This window comes from Theropithecus gelada, chromosome 4 (assembly GCF_003255815.1).
Source record: "Theropithecus gelada isolate Dixy chromosome 4, Tgel_1.0, whole genome shotgun sequence".
In the NCBI taxonomy this organism is placed as follows: Eukaryota; Metazoa; Chordata; class Mammalia; order Primates; family Cercopithecidae; genus Theropithecus; species Theropithecus gelada.
Window position 1 is genome coordinate 17974785 of NC_037671.1, and position 19083 is coordinate 17993867.

The following is a 19083-nucleotide window of genomic DNA, read 5'->3' on the forward strand; positions in this document are numbered from 1 at the left end:
TGATTGTTGAAACATGCTAGTATGATAGCTAGAATAGGGTTCTTAAATTCAACTTAAAACATAAGAAGGATCTAGATTTTTGAATTTCTAACTGCAGTCAATAAAATGGTTTGGGGTTTTTTCTTTTCTTTTTCTTTTTTTTTAAATAATTTGTTTTCTAGAGACAGGGTATCTCTCTCCCAGGCAGGAGCGCAGGTGTGCAAATCCTAGCTCACTGTATCCTCAACCTCCCGGGGCTCAAAGATCTCACCTTAGCATCCTGAGTAGTTGGTACTACAAGCAAGCACCACTATGCCCTACTAAATCTTTTCTTTAGGGGGCTTTCCAGTGAAGACTGGAAAGCCTGCTAGACAAATTTTAAAAGAACTGAGGCCAGGCGTAGTGGCTCACACCTGTAATCCCAGCACTTTGGGAGGCTGAGGTGGGCAGATCGCGAGGTCAGGAGATCGAGACCACCCTGGCTAATACGGTGAAACCCCATCTCTACTAAAACTATAAAAAATTTGCTGGGCATGATGGCACATGCCTGTAATCCCTGCTACTCCGGAGGCTGAGGCAAAAGAATCACTTGAACCCGGGAGGTGGAGGTTCGGAGGTTGCAGTGAGCTGAGATCACATCACTGTACCCCAGCCCAGGCAACAGAGCAAGACTCTGTCTCAAAAAAAAAAAAAAAAAAAAAAGAACTGAAAGATTCCATCTAATTTTTTTTTTTTTTTTTTTGTAGAGATAAGGTCTCCTATGTTGCCCAGGCTGGTCTCAAACTTCTGGGCTTAAGTGATCTTCCCACCTTGGCCTCCCAAAATGCTGGGATTACAAGCATAAGCCACTATACCCATCCAATAAAATGTTAATTCCTAAAATTGAAATAAATTTCAGAATTGCCTTTAGTATGGGAGAAAAAAAAAGTAGCCATTGAGGGTATCCAAAAACTTCAATATAAGAGATCAGGCTTGGGGGCCTCCTCCTGACCTCTAAGAATGAGTCCTGGCCGGGCGCGGTGGCTCACGCCGGTAATCCCAGCACTTTGGGAGGCCGAGGCGGGCGGATCACAAGGTCAGGAGATTGAGACCATCCTGGCTAACACGGTGAAACCCCGTCTCTACTAAAAATACAAAAAATTAGCCGGGTGTGGTACAGGGCGCCTGTAGTCCCAGCTACTTGGGAGGCTGAGGCAGGAGAATGGCGTGAACCCGGGAGGCGGAGCTTGCAGTGAGCCGAGATCGCCCCACTGCACTCCAGCCTGGGTGAAAGAGCAAGACTTGGTCTAAAAAAAAAAAAAAAAAAGAGTCCTAAGGACCCCCAGACCCTACTCCAACAGCATGAGGACTCCTGTTACCACAGCAACTGCCCCATGGCATCACTGTCCATGCCAGAATCCTCCTCCTCGCATCCTGGGAGGGCTCTCGGCGGGAGTGTGAGAGAGAGCTTCCCGGCAGGGGCACATCAAGGGTTCCCAGTGCCTTTCCTAGAAGCGAAATTCCTTCCCCGGGGCTCATGGACCAAAAGGTTTCCTAAAGCCTGGGGGCTTCCTAAGGCACCTAGAGATGAGGGAGACTACAGACATAGCTGAGTTTACAGACTTGCCTGGCACATTGCAGGGCCTCAGTAAAAGTGTATTTATTAAACGTACGCAAGAGCTAAAAGCTCCTTTGCCAATGCCCAATAAATGTTAAAGACAATACAGAAATCTGACTCACACGATGGTTATTGACACACAGAATATTGGAAAGGCCATAGTGCCGTCATGTGGATCTTTGTAAGGGTTAATGGCTGCTTCTTTGAATCTCAGTGTAGCAGCTGCAGATGACATCAGATTTTCTGCCACATTGGCTTAAATCAACACAATGAATCCATCAAGGGGAAGGCCAAGGCACCATTTGGGGCTTACAAGGAAGGACTGGGCAGAGGTGTTCAAACAAATGAGATTTCCCCTGCTGTATGAGGACATCTAAAATGTGACCATTTTAGACATTTTCATAAAACAGTAACTGCCTTCCTCGCTGAGAAAAAGACACCACAGGACAAACGTCAAGAGGCACAGATGACTACATCTCAGCCCAGTGTTGGGTGAAGACAGAATGTTAGGAATTTGCTTAATTAGTAAGCAACAATTAATACAATTAGTTTGTATTAATTTGTATAACAAATACACATGAACTTCCTAGCTGTCTTTGTTCTCCCAGGTCCTCTCATCAGGTGAAAGAACTGCCACATCACACATGGTTGCAATTATCACATTCCTAATAGAACACACATTCTGGAATATTCAACAGTCTTTTTACGAAAGACACCCAAAGCCTAAGAAACAATCACAGTCTTCAGAATTGCAGCGTGAACAATCCTGACACATTGATTCTTCATTTAAACACACTCAGGAACAGCCCACAAATGGCACGTGTTGTCTATCTGTGCTCTCTGCAAATATATGTATGCTAGCGTCACCTAATGTGTCACCACATTTACCCTTTGTCTCAGCAGTCCTACTGGCCAAAACCCTAGGGAAAGAATGGCAAATTGGAAATGCAATCTGCAGCGTTCCTTTCCAGAACATCTCGGGACAGGTATTTTCTTAGTAGTTCTGGGCTCATCATATTCAATTAATTCCCCACAGCCAACGATTTCATTTTCCGTAATAACTCAGAAGAGACCAACAAACTGATGCAATTCCATCTCCTTCCCTATCAACCACCTGCAAAGCTTTCGCCCACTGTAGTCAGCAGCCATTCCCCAGGCTTCCAAAAGTGTGAACAGCCCAAGGGTGGGTCCCAGGGGCAGGAGGGAAAGCCACGGAGAAACAGAGGCCAGGCGGTGGGGGAAAAAATCGCATTTCTTTTGCAGAGAGTAAAACAGATACCCAGGTGGTAAACATAACTTCCAATTACTTGCCTTAAACCAACCCTGAAATGTGAAGTTCTCATATTTCCTTAGCCGGCAACAGGCAGAAGATCCAGTCTGTAAATAACAAGGACTTTAGACTATACATTTAGGGCTTTTAAGGGAAGCTCCAGGCGAGTCCCAGCATTTCCTCAGGCAGGCTTCAGTGTGGCATACTCTGCAGTCCTCATGAATCACCCTGCCTGGCTGGACCAGATTAAGGACTAGATTCCTCAGAGTGTGAAACTAGAGTCACCTGAGTCGCTTGTTAAAAATGCAACTTCCTAGGAGTCACCTGAGTTGTCTGTTAAAAATGCAAATTCCAGGCAGGGTGTGGTGGCTCACACCTGTAATCCCAGCACTTTGGGAGGCTGAGGCGGGCGGATCACAAGGTCAGGAGATCGAGACCATCCTGGTGAACATGGTGAAACCCTGTTTCTACTAAAAATACAAAAAATTAGCCGGGTGTGGTGGCGGGCACCTGTAGTCCCAGCTACTCGAGAGGCTGAGGCAGGAGAATGGTGTGAACCTGGGAGGCGGAGGTTGCAGTGAGCCGAGATTGCACCACTGCACTCTAGCCTGGGCGACAGAGCCAGACTTTGTCTCAAAAAAAAAAAAAAAAAAAAAAAAAAAACAAAATCAAAGGACCAATCCCAAAACGACCGGGTCAGACTCTCAGAGCGATCTGCATTTTTAACTAGTGCCCTCTAATGAGGCTCATGCACAGTAAAAATTTGAAACTTTGAGGCTGGGTGCAGTGGTTCATGCCTGTAATCCCAGCACTTTGGGAGGCCAAGGTGGGAGGCTCACTTTAGGCCAGGAGTTCCAGACCAGCCTAGGAAACATAGCGCCAGAGCCATTCAGTGACTCCATGTTGAATGGGACTGGGTAAAATAAGGCTGAGACCTAGTGGGCCGCATTTCCAGGAAGCTAGGCATTCTTAGTCACAGGATGAGATAGGAGGTCATCAGGACTGGTATCGTAAGATGCCAAGTTTATTTGAGGGTCTTGCTCTGTTGCTCAGACTTGAGCCCGGGAATTTACATCTTTTTTTAATTCAAAAAAATTTTAAAACACTCAGCTAGTTTAAATTTTTTTTTTAATTTTAAAAATCTAATTTTGTAAAGATCCTGCTGATAAAAAAAGATGCAGTAAAGAAAACCGCCAACCCCACCAAAACAAAAACGCCAACAAAAGTGATCTCTGGTTATCCTCACTGCTCATTACATGCTAATTATAATGCATTAGTATTCTGAAAGACACTCCCACCAACACCATGATAGTTTACAAAATGCCATGGCAATGTCTGGAAATTACCCTATATGGTTTAAAAGAGGGAGGAACCCTTAGTTCCAGGAACTGCCCACCCCTTTCCCAGAAATCTCATTATTAATCCACCTATTGTTTAGCATATAATCAAGAAATAACCGTAAGTGTACTCAGTTGAGCAACCCATACCATTGCTCTGTCTGTGGAGTAGCTAGTCTTTTGTTTCTCTGCTTCTCTAATAAAGTTGCTTTCACTTTACTGCATGAGCTTGCCCCAAATTCTTTCTTGCACAAGATCCATAAACCCTCTGTTGGGATCTGGATTGGGACCCCTTTTTGGTAATCATAGCAAGGCTCCACCTCTACAAAAAATTTTAAAACTAGCGAGTGTGGTGGCACACATGTAATCCCAGCTCCCTGGAGGCTCACGTGGGAGGATGACTTGAGCCTAGGAGTTCGAGGTTACAGCAAGCTATATGCACACAAGTACACTCCAGTCTGAGTGACAGAGCAAGACTCTGTCTCAAAAAAAATAAATAAATTGAAAACTACTGATAAAATATATAACCGTAGCGCAAGGATCACAGAGTTCTCCCAAGTGAGGAACCAAGACACCCATTGTTTTCACCTGTGGGAGTGCATCGTTATATGCCCCGGGAACACAGGATGGAGACTCAGTGGTCTCAAACTTGAAGGTAAATACAGATTCTCAACCAGTACAGTGGGCTCCAGTAGCCTGAGGTGGACCCTGCACTTCTAACAAGCTCCCAGGTGCTGTCCATGCACTACCATGCCTTGAGTACGGCTGGAGGTTTGGGTGGATTCATTTATAATCCCAACAGCCTGGGTTAAATAAGGTGCAGGAGGAAGTCCCTCAGGCTTAAAAGTCCCTCTTACCCAGGGCCTATCTAGCAAAGTATTTCCAACACCAAACTACCTTTTCAAATGCAAATACTCCCACAGAAGGGTAAAGCTTTAGAGTGACTTATTTTTTTTATCAGGTTGCTATTTTCCTAGCTAAATTCAGCTCCACCCAGAAGGTGGAAGTTTTAACTATTGGGGAGTAGACGAAAGTAAGCAGGTTTGAATGGGATCTGTCCCAAGGGTCTTGGAGAGAACTAGGGCAATGGGGTGGCAGTGGGGATGGGGGTGAGGGAGGAGGGGTGGAGTTTGCTCCCTTAAGAGAAAAGCCCGCAGGTGTGAGAGAGCTGTTGGGTGGAAGGGAGTAAAAGTCAAATTTGCTCAATTGCAACATTAAAAATCCTGAGTGCCTATTGTGTGCCAAGCACGGGGCTAGGGCTCAGGGATGTTCACATGAACAAGACATATGAGCAGTACTGCCGCTGCAGGAGCTGAAGGCCCAGCAAGTGAGCCTACAGCACTGGGAGTGAAAATTACCCCCAGGCAGCATTGCCAGCTTTTGGCACAGTGCCATCGGTTGCCAGTGCCGTTGGTTGCCTAGGCCATGGTAAAGTAGAATCTTTGTCAATACTGGAATGCTTAAAAACAGTACAGGATATCAAGCTCCCGATACACTAAAATGCACAAGAGTCAGCCTGGATTGCTGTCCACTTGACTCTCACTGCCAAGCCTTTGAAAATTTCAATCACTACCTGCTAGCTAATGCTGTGGGTTCTGCAGACTCCCTATTAGTCACTGGAGGTGATCACATGTCTAGTCCTTCTTTATAAAATTTTACACATGGAATTCTCCATAGAATGATGACTATAAGTTTAAAACAATTTATTTAGACCATTAACATTAATATTTTTAACTAAGAAAAAGTCATGTAGGAGAAACAAAATTTCCCTCTATCCTCTTTGGTTCAGTGACTGGCGCCTGTGAGTCAAACTGACAAAAGACAGATTAACAGAAGACAAGACATCATTTTTATTGATGTTATGGTTACATGCACAGAGGTTTCACAAAAAAGAAGTAGAAATCCAAAGCAGCATTTACACACAGGGTCATATATACCATTCTAGCAAAGGGTGACAAACTGTGGGAACTGACTAGACAAAGGAAAAGGGGTTTGGACTACTAGAGATGATAAGTTGTGGGAAAGTGACTAGGAAATATATAGAGGAAACTAATGGAAGATTAAGATTATTTTAGTAAGGTATGTTTATGTAGATTCGTCTTGTTGTCGACTCTCCATTGCTGGTGATGAGAGTTGCGCTCCTTTTCCTGGTGCAAGGAAAGCAGTTTCTCTTGAGAAAGTTATGCCCTGCTCTTAGGCAGATATGGGGAGGGCAGAGAGCTCTTCCTGTGTCTGCTGTTTCTCACTTGTCTTCAGCTCAAGATCATCAATATACCAAAGTAGCATATGTTGCTGTAGTATATTTTGGGCCCCTTCAGAATCAAGCCTCAGGAACCCCTCCCATGTGTATAGGTTATAAACTCATTACATTCTTACTCTCTGTTCATGTAAGGTAGGAGGTCTTTAAAACATTCCAACCAACTCACAAATGCTGAGTACCTACAATTTCACCAGGAGCCCATTTCTAGAATCCATCAACCTAACAACAAGCCACTGATTTCAGCAATAGAACACCATCTCCAACATTCACTATGCTAATTAGAAAAGCAATTGCCATCGGCATAAACTCATATCGGAGCCTTGGAGAAGCAGACTCAGAAGTGTGGGCTGGAAGTCCCAGCTAGAGGGTTCTGCCTAGCCCACATATTAAAGGGCCTCACACAGCATTCAGACTGACCTCACTCAGGCCCCAGGGATGTGTTTCCCCACTATCCTGCCTAATTCTCTCATAGGACAACTGCATCCCAGCACCATTAACATCTGTGAATTTTGCCACTGCCAACATCTGCAAACAGACCCTCCTTCAAAGTGCTGAGAAGACTTGAAAAGCAGAAGCTTTAAGTGAAGGTAAAATTCCAAATTATTTGTCAAAAACTCCCTCTCAGGCTGCATAAATGCCATAGATTCTTGCATAACAAAGCATCATTTCTTGCTTCTCTCTGTTCCAATTAGTGATTCCAAAGCTACTCATAAGTTAGCACAGTTTTCCAAATGTTGCACATGACAGCCGAGAACAATTCTACAATATTAAACAACTCATATTACTCTAAATTTACAAACGTATATTTGTAGGAGTATAAATACCATGATACTAATTCAGTGATACTAATTCTTTAATATTGGCAACTGGATGGACATAGAATGCTAGAATTGCAAATAGTTTTATTTTTATGAAAACATTGAGTAAGATGTAATTAAACTTACAAACAAAGAAAATAAAAATATTGTCTCTACTTAAATTATTTTTATTTATTTATTTTGAGACAGAATATCTGTCACCCAGGCTGGAGTGCAGTGGCACGATCTTGGCTCACGGCAACCTCTGCCTGCCTAGTTCAGGTGATTCTCATGCCTCAGTCTCCTGAGTAGTTGGGACTACAGGTGCATACCACCATGCCTGGCTAATTTGTGTATTTTTAGTAGAAAGGGGGTTTCACGCCGGGCGCGGTGGCTCACGCCTGTAATCCCAGCACTTTGGGAGGCCGAGGCGGGCGGATCACAAGGTCAAGAGATCTAGACTATCCTGGCTAACACGGTAAAACCCCGTCTCTACTAAAAACTACAAAAATATTAGCCGGGAATGGTGGCGGGTGCCTGTAGTCCCAGCTACTCGGGAGGCTGAGGCAGGAGAATGGCGTGGACCCGGGAGGTGGAACTTGCAGTGAGCCAAGATCGCACTACTGTGCTCCAGCTTGGGCGACAGAGTGAGACTCCATCTCAAAAAAAAGAAAAGAAAAAAGAAAAAAAAGAAAGGGGGTATCACCATGTTGGCCAGGCTGGTCTCGAACTCCTAACCTCAGGTGATCCACCCTCCTCGGCCTCCCAAAGTGCTGAGGTTACAAATGTGAACCATCACACCCAGCCTAAAGTATTTTTATTTTGAAATCTTTACACATTTTAATTATAATTCGTATTTTACCTTTTGCTTTTGCAAATTTTGAATTTTTAGAAAACAATTTGAAAACATGTGAAAAATAATTTTGATTTTTCACTTTTTAACATTTACAGCTGAGCCTTGAACAATGCAGAACTTAGGAGCGCCAACTGCTCATGCAGTTGGAAATCCATGTAAAACTTTTGACTCCCCACAAATTTAACTCATAGCTTGCGGTTGACTGGAAGCCTTAACAATAACATCAACAGTCAATTAACACATATTTTATATATGTATTATATACTGTATTCTTATAATACAGTAAGCTAGAGAAAAGAAAATGTTATCGAGAAAATCACAGGAAGAGAAAATATATCTACTGCTTATTAGTGGAAGTGGATTATCATAAAGGTCTTCATCATCATCTTCACATTGAGTAGGCTGAGGAGGGGGAGGAGGAAGAAAAGGAAGGGTTGGTCTTGCTTTCTCATGGGTGGCAGAGGGTGCGAGAAAATCCACATATGAGTGGATCTATGCAGTTCAAACCCATGTGATTCAAGGGTCAACTGTACTTTCATTAGATTTTGTAATTAAAGTACACTCAATTTGTTAAAAATCAACTGAGTGTGACGGCATACACCTGTAGTCCCAGTTGCTAGGGAGGCTGAGGTAGGAGGATCACTCCAGCCCAGGAGTCTAATGCCAGCCCGGGCAACATAGAGAGTGAGACCCCATCTCTAAAAGAAATTGTTAAAGATCACTAAAATCCATAAAGCACAATTATGTAAAAATTGTGAATATAACAAAATAATGATTTTGATGAAACAAAAATAAGAAAAATAAATGTTATGAAATATTGAACTCATGGTTGCTAGGAGATTGAGGGAGATTGCTAGGAGATTGAGGGGTAAGAGAGGAATTAAGAGATGTTAGTCAAGGTGGTCAAAGTTTCAATTAGCCAGGAAGAATAAGTTATCGAGATTATGGTACAACATGGTGACTATGGTTGATAACAACACATTATATACTTAAAAATTCCTGAGAGATCTTAAATGTTCTCACTCCAAAAAAATTAAGTACCAAGTGATCAATATGTTACGCTTAATTTAATCATCTGACAATGTGTACATAGATCAAAACATCACATTGTATACCCTAAATATATACAATTTTTTACTTGTCAATTATATCTTAATAAGGTTGATGAATTATGTACTTTTTTTTTTTTTTTTTGAGACAGAGTCTCACTCTGTCGCCCAGGTTGGAGTGCAGTGGCCCAATCTCGGCTCACTGCAAGTTCCGCCTCCCGGGTTCACGCCATTCTCCTGCCTCAGCCTCCTGAGTAGCTGGGACTACAGGCGCCCGCCACCACGCCCGGCTAGTTTTTTTTTGTATTTTTAGTAGAGACGGGGTTTCACCATGTTAGCCAGGATAGTCTCGATCTCCTGACCTCGTGATCCACCCGCTTCGGTCCCAAAGTGCTGGGATTACAGGCTTGAGCCACCGCGCCCGGCCGCCTGGCTAATTTTTTTTGTAGTTTTGGTAGAGACAGAGTTTCACGGTGTTAGCCAGGATGATCTCAATCTCCTGACCTCGTGATCCGTCCGCCTCAGCCTCCCAAAGTGCTGGGATTACAGGCGTGAGCCACCGTGCCCGGCCGTGTACATCTTAGTTGCTGATCCAAACACCTCATGCCCATTAGAAGAACACTCTTTCATGGCAATAATAATTCAATTCAGTTGGCTTTGATATAGTGCCAACTTTTAGTCATATAAAAACCACAGATTTACACAGATTTTTAGATTTGTTAATGACAATATATTTGACAAGGTAGAGGGCAAAAAATTATTTAGCAGTTTGCAACTTCTAAATATTTAGATACATTGGCCGGGCGCGGTGGCTCACGCCTGTAATCCCAACACTTTGGGAGGCTGGGGTGGGTGGATCACGAGGTCAGGAGATCCAGACCATTCTGGCCAACATGGTGAAACCCTGTCTCTTCTAAAACACAAAAAATTGGCTAGGCATGGTGGCACATACCTGTGGTCCCAGCTACTCAGGAGGCTGAGGCGGGAGAATCGCTTGAACCCAGGAGGCAGAGTTGCGGTGAGCTGAGATCACGCCACTGCACTCCAGCCTGGCTAGAGAGTGAAACTCTGCCTCAAAAAAAAAAAAAATTGTGTTTTTTTTGTTTGTTTGTTTGTTTGTTTGGATACGTGGTCCGGGAGGCTAACGTTGACTGAGTGTACATTGCTGATTAAAAAGCTATCTGTGAGCAGGGCGCAGTGGCTCACGCCTGTAATCCCAGCACTTTGGAAGGTCGAGGTGGGCGGATCACGAGGTCAGGAGTTCGAGACCAGCCTGGCCAACATGGTGAAACCCGGTGTCTACTAAATACAAAAAATTAGGCCAGGTGCAGTGGCTCATTCCTCTAATCCTAGCACTTTGGGAGGCCGAGGTGGGTGGATCACCTGAGGTCAGGAATTCGAGACCAGCCTGGCCAACAAGGAGAAACCCCTTCTCTACTAAAAATACAAAATTGGCCGGGTGTGGTGTCACATGCCTGTAATCCCAGCTACTTGGGAGGCTGAGGCAGGCGAATCGCTTGAACTCGGGAGGTAGAGGTTGTGGAGAGCCAAGATCACGAGAGCCGAGATCGCGGCATTGCACTCCAGCCTGGGCAACAAGAGCGAAACTCTGTCTCAAAAAAAAAAAAAAAAAAGAAAGAAAAGAAAAAAGAAAAAAATTAGCTGGGCGTGCTGGTGCGTGCCTGTAATCCCAGCTACTCAGGAGTCTGAGGCAGGAGAATCGCTTGAACCCAGGAGGCAGAAGTTGCAGTGAGCTGAGATGGAGCCATTGCACTCCAGCCTGGGCGACAGAGCAAGACTCTGTCTTGAGAGAAAAAAAAAGTAAAAGAAAAAAGAAAAAAGCTATCTGTGCCTTGGACTTAACTGCAACAAAATATCCTCTATCTTAATCTGTTCCTGGTGCTATAACAAAATACCTAGACTGGGTAATTTATAAACAACAGAAATGTATTTCTCACAGTTCTGGAGGCTGGGAGGTTCAAGATCACAGTGAGAGACAGGACTAGCTGGATTTCCTAGGCTGACTAAGAATCCCTAAGCCTAGCTGGGAAGGTGACCGCATCCACCTTTAAACACCAGGCTTGCAACTTAGCTCACACCCGGCCAATCAGAGAGTTCACTAAAATGCTAATTAGGCAAAAACAGGAGGTAAAGAAATAGCCAATCATCTATTGCCTGAGAGCACAGCGGGAGGGACAAGGATCGGGATATAAACGCAGGCATTCCAGCTGGCAAGGGCTACCCTCTCTGGGTCCTCCCCCTTTGTACGGGAGCTCTGTTTTCACTCTATTTCACTCTATTAAATCTTGCAACTGCATTCTTCTGGTCCGTGTTTGTTACAGCTGGAGCTGACCTTTCGCTCCCCATCCACTACTGTTGTTTGCCGCTGTCACGGACCGGCCTCTGACTTCCACCCCTCCGGATCCGGCAGGGTGTCCGCTGTGCTCCTGATCCAGAGAGGCGCCCATTGCCACTCCCCATCGGGCCAAAGGCTTGCCATTTTTCCTGCATGGCTAAGTGCCTGGGTTTGTCCTAATGGGGCTGAACACTAGTCACTGGGTTCCACGGTTCTCTTCCGTGACCCAGGGCTTCTAATAGAGCTATGACACTCACCGCTGGCCCAAGATTCCATTCCTTGGAATCCATGAGGCCAAGAACCCCAGGTCAGAGAACACCAAGCTTGCCGCTATCTTGGAAGTGGCCCGCCGCCATTTTGGAAGGGGCCCGCCACCGTCTTGCGAGCTCTGGGAGCAGGACCCTCTGTAACAACCACACCAGCAGATTTGATGAAGGCTCACGCTCTGCTTCCAAGATGGCACCTTACTGCTGCATCCTCACATAGCAGAAGGGGAAATGGAACAAATGCTGTGTCCCCTTATGGCAGAAAAGACAGAAGAACAAAAGGAATGAACTTGCTCCCTTAAGCCCTTTTATAAAGGTACTAAACCTGTCCTTGACAGCAAAGTCCTCATAGTGTAACCACCTCCCAAACAGCTCACCTCTTATACCCAAAAGAATTTAAAGCAGTGTCTCGAAGAGATATTTGTACACCCATGTTCTTTTTTTTTTTTTTTTTTGAGGCAGGGTCTCAAAAAGTACAGTGGTGCAATCTCGGCTTGCTGCAACCCCTGCCTCCTGGGTTCAAGTGATTCTCCTGCCTCAGCCCCCCAAGTAGCACATACCACCATGCCCCGTTAATTTTTGTATTTTTAGTAGAGACAGGGTTTTGCCATGTTGGCCCGGCTGGTCTTGAACTCCTGACCTCAGGTAATCTGCCTGCCTCGACCTCCCAAAGTGCTGAGATTACAGGCGTGAGCCACCGCACCCAGCTGTACACTCATGTTCTAACAGCATTAATCACAACAGCCAAAAGGTGGGAGCAACACAAGTGTCCACTGACAGATGACAGTGGATAAACAAAATGTGGTCTATACGTACAACAGAATATTATTCTGCCTTAAAAAGGAAGGAAATTCTGCTACATGCTACAACATGGGTGAATCTTCTGGACATTATGCTAAGTAAAATAATCCAGCCACAAAAAGACAACTATGGTATGATTCTACTTATAACAGGTAATTAGAATAGTCAAGTTCCAGAAGGTAGAATGGTGATTGCCAGGGGCTGGGGAGAGGGTGAATGGAGATTTGTTGTTTAATGGTATAGAGTTTCAGTTTTCCAAGATGTAAAGAGTTGTGGAGATTGGTTGCATAACAATGTGAATGTACTTAACACTACTGAACTATACCTTTAAAAATAATTAGGCTGGGCTTGGTGGCTCATGCCTGTGATCCCAGCACTTTGGGAGGCCGAGGCGGGTGGATCACTTGAGATCAGGAATTCGAGACCAGCCTGGCCAACATGGTGAAACCCTGTCTCTACTAAAATACAAAAAATTAGCTGGGCGTGGTGGCGCAAGCCTGTGGTCCCAGCTACTTGGGAGGCTGAGGCGGGAGAATTGCTTGAACCCAGGAGGTAGAGGTGGCAGTGAGCAGAGATCGCACCACTGCATTCTAGCCTGGGTGACAGAGTGAGACTCCTTCTCAAAAAAAAATAAATTAAATAAATAAATAAATAAATAAATAAAGTTAAGACGGTAAATTTTATGTTATATGTATTTTACCACTATTGTTTCAAGAAGGAATAGGCAGACATCCTACCCGAGGGATTCAGGGAATGCTTCTCGAAACAAATAACTTTTAAACTAAGAGATGAAGTTTGAGTAAGAAAGGCCAAGTGGAACTAAAAGATGGCCATGCGGCTGGAATGCAGGGCAAGGGGTGCCGTGGCCAGAGGGAGCCGGAGTGAGAGGATGGAGCCTGGTGGGCATAGTAAGGAGTTTGTGTTTTATCCTAAGAGCAATGAAAGGAAAACTAACACAGGTGGATGAGGCTGATCTCTGTGGAACAGTTGGCAAGCAATTCAACACACAATATCCAATAGCGTGCTAAATGATGAGGTAGAGAACGTTAGTCTGGAGAATCCTGGAGAGTTCAGTACAGACAGACCTGTGAATTCCTATCTGTCAATTGTTGCAAGCACCAAAAAGCATGCACATTTTACCAGTCCAATACAGCCCCTGTAGGAGGTGGGCATATTAACGCTGGTGATGACAATGATGGCAATGGAAGTGTTGATAGAGATAACAGCTAATCTAACCATAGATGATAGACAACAGCTGTTGCTACCCCACCCAGTCCATTCCTGGTGCCTCCCACTCTCTTATGGATTATACTCCATTTTATAGTACATCAGGGTATTGGACTGCTTCTTGAAAAAATGCATTGTTTTTCCCCATTTATCACCAAAAAAAAAAAAAAAAATCAAATACACTCCCTGTTTAGTCCTGCAGCAAGCGATTCTGGCTTTGTGGGTATCCCAGCAGGGTCTCGAATTTGCATAGAGCTCCTGAGGAGCTTGAACCTGTGCAGCTGAGGTACCTTCCTTCCCTGTGCCGCTGGGCAGAAAAAACACCCTTAGAATGTAAGAACAGGGCTCTCTTCTAAGTGTAAGAGCCCAAGTGGGCTTACGGGTAGGTATGTCAGTGTTAAATTAAGTTGAGCCTAAAGCTGTCTCCTAAATATTTTAAGTTCGACCTAAAGGTTTTTCTGTACATCGTGAACCATAACAAGTGGAGGTGTAAACAGACCGTAGCCTACACTTGTGACAAACATCAAGTTTTGGCCAATCAAATGTAACCAACTGTTCGAACCATGCTCAAATAATGCAATCCAGCTGTTTCTGTACCTCGCTTCCATTTTCTGTAGGTCACTTTCCTTTTCCTGTCCATAAATCATCTTCCACTACGTGGCTGCACTGGAGTCTCTGAGCCTGCTCTGGCTGGGAAGGCTGCCTGATTGACAAATCGTTCATTGCTCAATTAAACTCCTTTAAATTTAATTCAGCTGAAGTTTTTCTTTTATCAAGAGAAAGGGGGAGGTTGATGAGCTTGTCAATTTCTCTAAACTTCTCAGAGCCTGAGAAATCATCCAACTTTCATATCCATTTCAGTGATGCTAGCTCAAATAACATATTTCCCCCACACTTTTTTCCATAATGAGAATGGGAAAGTAAATTTTCCTTGACGTAAATTCTTTTTTTCTTTCTTTCTTTCTTTTTTTTTTTTTTTTGTTTGAGATGGGGTCTCACTCTGTTACCCAGGCTGGAGTGCAGTGGCAAGATCTGGGCTCACTGCAACCTCAGCCTCCCGGGTTCAAGCAATTCTCCTGCCTCAGCCTCCTGAGTAGCTGGGATTACAGGTGCACACCACCATACCCAGCTAATTTTTTGTGTGTTTTTAGTAGTGTAGCAGGACAAGCTGCAGACAAAACCCCTCACACCGAGTTAAAGAAGGAAGGGCTTTATTCAGCCGGGAGCTTCGGCAAGACTCAAGTCTCCAAAAACCGAGCTCCCCGAGTGAGCAATTCCTGTCCCTTTTAAGGGCTCACAACTCTAAGGGGGTCTGCGTGAGAGGGTCATGATTGATTGAGCAAGCAGTGGGTACGTGACTGGGGGCTGCATGCACCGGTAATTAGAACGGAACAGAACAGGACAGGGATTTTCACAGTGCTTTTCTATACAATGCCTGTGATCTATAGATAACATAACTGATTAGGTCAGGGGTCGATCTTTAACTACCAGGCCCAGGGTGTGGCGCTGGGCTGTCTGACTGTGGATTTCATTTCTGCCTTTTAGTTTTTACTTCTTTCTTTGGAGGCAGAAATTGGGCATAAGGCAATATGAGGGGTGGTCCCCTCCCTTAGTAAAGATGGGGTTTCACCATGTTGGCCAGGCTGGTTTCAAACTCCTGACTTCAAGTGATCTACCCAAAGTGCAGGGATTACAGGTGTGAGTCACTGCGCCCAGTCTGAAGTAAATACTTTTGATTTCCAAGCAAATTTTGTTGGCATACAGGTTTGCCAAGCCATTCTCTGCTAAGTCAATTCTCATTTCTCTGTGTTACTCTATCGAAATTGTTGTAAATAACTCATATTTATTGAATGATTAACATACCAACACTGTGAAGAATTTATATTTGTATCTCATTTGATCTTCTTAATAATCGTATGAAGTTATTTTACGGATGAGGAAACTGGGGCTCTAGACAGTAGTTATATACCCATGCTCATAAGTGGCAGAACTAGGATTTAAACCTGGGTCATCTATATTCGCTGTTCAGGGCTGATGTAACAAATTACCACAAACTGAATGGCTTTAAACAACAGAAATTAATTCTGTCACAGTTCTGGAGGCTGGACGTCTTCGGTCAAGGTATCAACAGGGTTGGTTCCTTCTGGAGGCTCCGAGGACTCTGTTCCATGCCTCTCTCCCAGCTTCTGGTGGTTGCTGGCCACGTTGGCATTCCCTGGCTTGTAGACACATTGCACCAATCTCGGTCTCCATTTTCACGAGGTATTCTCCTCTCTATGTGTTTCTCTTTGCCTCTGTGTCTTTTCTTCTAAGGAAACAAGTGATTGAATTTACAGCGCATTCTAAGTCAATATGACCTCATTGTTTTTATTATTTATTTATTTATTTATTTGAGATGCAGTTACGCTCTTGTTGCCCAGGCTGCAGTGCAATGGTGCGATCTTGGCTCACCACAACCTCCACCTCTGGGTTCAAGCGATTCTCCTGCCTCAGCCTCCCTAGTAGCTGGGATTACAGGCATGTGCCACCACGCCTGGCTACTAAGAGATGGGGTTTCTCCATGTTGATCAGGCTGAACTCCAACTCCCGACCTCAGGTGATCTGCCCACCTTGGCCTCCAAAAGTGCTGGGATTACAGGTATAAGCCATCGTGCCTGGCCTTTATTTTCTTTTTAGACTTTTCTTTTTTATTTATATTTATTTTTTTGAGACAGGGTATTGTTCTGTCACTCACGCTGGAATATAGTGGCAAGATCATCGCTCACTGCAGCCTTAACTTCCGAGGCTCAAGCCATCCTCCCACCTCAGCCTCCCGAGTAGCTAGGACTATAGGTGTGTACCACCACATATGGCTAATTTTTTTTTTTTTTTTTTTTTTTTTTTTTTTTTAGTAGAGATGAGGTTTGCTATGTTGCCCAGGCTGGTCTTGGACTACTAACACCAAGCAGTCTTTTCACTTTGGCCTCCCACAAATGCTGAGATTACAGGGGTAAGCCACCACACCCAGCCAACCTCATTATTCTTATAGTGGTAAAATATGTATTTAAAAGTTTGCCATTTTGACCTTTTTTTTTTTTTTTGAGACGGAGTCTCGCTCTGTCCCCTAGGCTGGAGTGCAGTGACACGATCTTGGCTGACTGCAAGCTCCGCCTCCCGCGTTCACGCCATTCTCCTGCCTCAGCCTCCTGAGTAGCTGGGACTACAGGCGCCTGCCACCACTCCCGGCTAATTTTTTGTATTTTTAGTAGAGACGGGGTTTCACGGTGGTCTCAATCTCCTGACCTTGTGATCTGCCCGCCTCGGCCTCCCAAAGTGCTGGGATTACAGGCGTGAGCCACTGTGCCCGGCCCGACCATTTTTAAATGTAGACAACAGTGGCACTGATTACATTCCCAAAGTTGTGCAACTATCACCACTGTCTCCAAAACCTTTTCATCACCCCAAACAGAAACACTGTACACATTAAGCAATAACATCCTATTGCCCTGATTCCCTAGCCCCTGGTAACCTCTATTCTACTTTCTTTCTCTATGAATTTGCCCATCCTGGGAACCTCATAGAACTGGAGTCATATAATACTTGTCTTTTGGGGTCCAGCTTCTTTCTTTTTTTTTTAAGTCTTGCTGTTGTCGCCCAGGCTGGAGTGCAGTGGCGGCTCACTGCAACCTTCACCTCCTGAGTTCAGGAGATTCTCATGCCTCAGCCTCCCAAATAGCTGGGATTACAGGCGCCTGCCACCATGCCCAGCTAATTTTTGTGTTTTTAGTAGAGATGGGATTTCACCATGTTGGCCAGCCTGGTCTTGAACTCCTAACCTCAGGTGATCCGCCTGCCTCGGCCTCCCAAAGTGCTGGCATTACAGGCATGAGCCATGGCGCCCACCCACTTATTTCAAATAGCATAATGTTTTCCAGGCTCATCCATGTTTGGGCATATATCAGAATCACATTCCTTTTAGTTGTAGAATAGCATTCTGCAGTCTGGATATAGACATTTTGTTTGTCCATTCATCTGCTGGTGGACACTTGGGTTGCTTCTACCTTTTGGCTACTGTGAATATCACTGTTACGAACACTGGTGTACAAATATCTGTGTGAATCCTTACTTTCAGTTCTTTGGGGCGTACCCCCTAGGACTGGAATCGTTGAATCACACGGTAATTTTATGTTGAACTCTTTAGGAACCACCATACTGTTTTCCATAGCAGCTGCACCATTTTACATTCCCACCAGCAACACAAGCTTTCCAGTTTCTGTACACCCTTGCCAACGCTTGTTTTCTGGTTAATTTTTTTTGTTTGTTTGTTTACATTTTTTTTTGTAGAGATAGGGTCCCTTATGTTGCACAGGCTGGTCTCAAACCTCTGGCTTCAAGCAATCCTTCCACCTTGGCCGCCCAATGTGCTGGGATTATAAGCATGAGCCACCATGCCTGACCCATACGCTATAATAATTTAACAAGAAGAAATAGGGCTGAGTGTGGTGCCTCATACCTGTAATCCCAGCACTTTGGGAGGCTGAGGCAGAAGGATCTCTTGAAGTCAGTGGTTCGAGACCAGCTTGGGCAACATAGTGAGACCCCATGTCCACACACACAGAAATATGATGGTGGCCCTTGCCTGTGCCCTTAGCTACTTGGGAGGCTGAGGCAGGAGCATCACTTGAGTCTAGGAGTTCAAGTCTGCTGTGAGCTATGATCGTGCCACTGTACCCCAGCCTGGGAGACAGAGTGAGACCCTGTCTCTAAAAATAAATAAATATAAAATAATTAAATTATTATAGAGTATGATTTCATTTTAATTTAACTAATTGCCTGTACAAAGACCCTATTTCCAAATATGATGGTGGAGTTTCGCTCTTGTTGCCCAGGCTGGAGTGCAATGGCACGATCTCAGCTCACCACAACCTCCGCCTCCCAGGTTCAAGCAATTCTCCTGCCTCAGCCTCCCAAGTAGCTGAGATTACAGGTGCATGCCACCACACCCAGATAATTTTGTATTTTTAGTAGAGATGAGGTTGCTCCATGTTGGTCAGGCTGGTCTCGAACTCCCAACCTCAGGTGATCCGCCTGCCTCAGCCTCCCAAAGTGCTGGGATTACAGGCGTGAGCCACAACGACTGGCCCACAATTCCCATTCTTATAACATTCTCCTTTACCCAATTCATGACCTATTTATTCTTCATGACTGAGCTCAGAATTACCACGGGCCTTGGAACTTTAACTACGCAGTCCTCCCTTTCTGGATAAGGTTACTCTGTGCCTTCTCCATATTTCTATTTTAATTTTCAT

The 19083-nt window shown here is 44.6% G+C and overlaps 1 non-coding gene across 1 annotated transcript; it reads right to left on the reverse strand.

The window, feature by feature from the left end:
• Positions 1 to 315: 315 nt before the first annotated feature.
• LOC112623951 lies at positions 316 to 378 on the reverse strand. The gene has a single exon (XR_003119289.1). It is a non-coding gene; the product is annotated as a U7 small nuclear RNA (small nuclear RNA).
• Positions 379 to 19083: the final 18705 nt, after the last annotated feature.